At 48.3% G+C, this 2823-nt stretch overlaps 1 non-coding gene across 1 annotated transcript; it reads left to right on the top strand.

The window, feature by feature from the left end:
• Positions 1-304: 304 nt before the first annotated feature.
• On the top strand, positions 305-389 carry TRNAP-UGG (transfer RNA proline (anticodon UGG)). The gene has a single exon. It is a non-coding gene; the product is annotated as a tRNA-Pro (tRNA).
• Positions 390-2823: the final 2434 nt, after the last annotated feature.

Below are 2823 nucleotides of genomic sequence, written 5' to 3'. Positions count from 1 at the left end.
TGATGGACTTCAAAGGGATTCTAATGAGGACATCGGAGGCACAAGGAACTGAGCTGTGCAGAGTTAGTGTACAACTCCATGAAGGTGGTGGTACTTGGCTTCTCCGGCCAACCCTTTGTTCCCTTGCTCATGCCTGGTGACAGTAGTCTTAGAGCCCTGTCATCCTCACGTCATTTTCCCCTGTGCCTCTGCGATGCTCCTCTCACCCAGCCTGTTACTTACAGCTCCTTTCTGAGGTCTTTTCTCTCTTTACATGCAAGGTTTGGCAGACATAGCCTTCCTTTCTAACATGCTTATTAGGGGCGCCTGGGTGGCTCAGTTGGTTAAGCGTCTGACTTGGGCTCAGGTCATGATCTCATGGTTTGTGGGTTCGAGCCCCACGTCAGGCTCTGTGCTGACAGCTCAGAACCTGGAGCCTGCTTTGGATTATGTGTCCCACCCTTCTCTCTGCCCCTCCCCTGCTCATGGTCTCTCTCTCTCTCTCTCTCTCAAAAGTAAATAAACACTAAAAAAATTTTTTTAATGCTTATTCGGGACGCCTGGGTGGCTCATTTGGTTAAGCATCTGACTCTTCATTTCAGCTCAGATCATGATCTCATGGTTTGTGAGTTCCAGCCCCACGTCAGGCTCTGTGCTGACAGCGTGAAGCCTGCTTGGGATTCTCTCTCTCTTTCTCTCTGTCTCGCTCTCTGCCTTTCCCCTGCTTGCTTGCGTGTACTTTCTCTCTCTCTCAAAATAAATAAACATTTAAAAAAAATAAAATGTTTATTAAAGACATTTTCTGAGAACATACTAATCCTCAAACTACTCACTCAGATCTCTTTTTTCTCTCCCCACTGTCATATATATATATATATGTCTCCCCCCACTCCCATCTCTCTCTGTCTCTCTGTCTCTCTCTCTTGCAGGTGTTTTCTCTTGATCTTTTGAACAGTTCTTTGGTCTTTGTCAGGAAAGAATTCACTCAGGCTTGCTGCCCTAGACTCTGTGCGTGTTTGCCAACTCTGCTCAGGTAGTTTTTAATACCGGTGAGAATCCAGGGAGCTCCATCCTATATGTATGATGCCTTGGTAACCTGTAACCATCCACTCTTTCCAATGGTGCTTCTAGAACAGTCCCCAAAGGAGGAACTCGCAGAATGTCCAAGGAACTTCATAACTAGCTCTGCCCCTCACTTCAGATGGAGGAACTGAAGCCCAGAGAGGAGAAGCAACTTGCCCAAAGTCACACAGGAAGCAGCAGGAGGGTCAGAATAAGGCCCCACCCCTCCTGTTCACCCTCTGCTGCCCTTCCTTTGAGGATTCATTTCTACATACACGTGCCAGACCAGAATTAACAACCACACTGAGGAAGAGTTACATCTCTCACTTAAGGAGCGTTAACTGTGTGTGATGCATCATGCGGAGTGCTTTTTCTATACACCTCGTCTAATTCTCACCAAGGACTCGAGGCGAAATCCATTTTAAAGACAAGGAAACTGAGGTGATGCCGTGGAGGTGGAGTGGGCTGGTACTGGCTCTCGAGAGCCAGTTGTATGTGTCTCTTCCTAGTTCTATATTCAGTGAGTTCATGCCGCTAGCTGAAGTCGGCCACAGCCGGGTGTATTTACACAACAGAAACTGGCAAATGCTACAAATGGAGACTTTTCTCCATCTCCTGCACCCTTCTGTCTGGGACATCCAATTCATTAGCATGCCCCTAGGCTTCACATAAGCTCAGCAGCTTGCTCAGGGGCCCACCGCAGGAATGGGAGAGAGCTGGGACTTACACCCACGGGCATCTGACTTCAAAGCCTGACTGAGCTCTTGACTCTCACCCTGTACTTCTAGCCAACAAAGCCAGATTTACAGGGACTTGTTCCCTCTGTGAACGGCCGTGGTGGTATAGAGAAGGCAGCTTCCTTGGGTCTGATACACAGGATGGTGGCAGAGTGTGAGATATCCACGTCCAGAGAAACCACACCTGGTTGCTGGAGAAGGTGCCCCCTGAGTATTTTCCAGACTTCACAGGATGTCTTGCCATTTTTGGGTCTTCCGAACACAACTCGGGGCCTTTGTTACTGTTCCCGTGGTCTTAGGGGCTTTTCCAGAGGTAAACACAGACCTCGCTCCCTCACCTCCCTCCTGTCTGTGCTCTTCCTTGACCAACTCATCTAAAATAGCAACGGGGGCACCCGGGTGGCTCAGTCCGTTAAGCATCTGACTTCAGCTCAGGTCTTGCGATCTGTGAATTCAAGTCCCGCGTCGGGCTCTGTGCTGACAGCTCAGAGTCTGGAGCCTGCTTTGGAATCTGTCCCTCTCTCTCTACACCTCCCCCAACTCATACTCTGTCTCTCTGTCTCTGTCTCTCAAAAATAAATAAACATTAAAAAATTTTAAAAATGTAGCAATGCAACAATCTGTTCACTTCCTGTGGTTTATTTTCATAGTACTTATTGCTGCCTGTCCTCATGGTACACGTGCCTTTGCATTTTAAAGTCTTCCTCTCCAGTGGGATGTAAGCTCCACACAAGTTAGAACCGTGTTGTGCCCACATTGTAGCTTCAGAGTGTGGAACAGGGCAGGCTGGATGGATAAAGTACTAAGTCTCAGCTGTTACTCTATTCTACGTGCTGCCTTTCTTAGATCTGCCTTAGGTGGTCGACTGCTAGCTTAGATATTCACTCGTAGAGGCAAAGGGCCTTCTCCTTGGCTCTCTGACTTCATTGGCTCTTCAATGACTACAACCACTTTCTGTCTACCCTGGAGTTTCTTCTTTCATCTTTCCACTAGCCCCCCCACCTCCTGCCCCACATAGGCCAAGGGTCACATCTATCAATGCTGA

Source organism: Crocuta crocuta, unplaced genomic scaffold (assembly GCF_008692635.1).
Source record: "Crocuta crocuta isolate KB4526 unplaced genomic scaffold, BGI_CrCroc_1.0 scaffold233, whole genome shotgun sequence".
Lineage (NCBI taxonomy): Eukaryota > Metazoa > Chordata > Mammalia > Carnivora > Hyaenidae > Crocuta > Crocuta crocuta.
The sequence above is the reverse complement of the archived record's forward strand: the minus strand, read 5'-3'. Positions and strand labels throughout refer to the sequence as shown.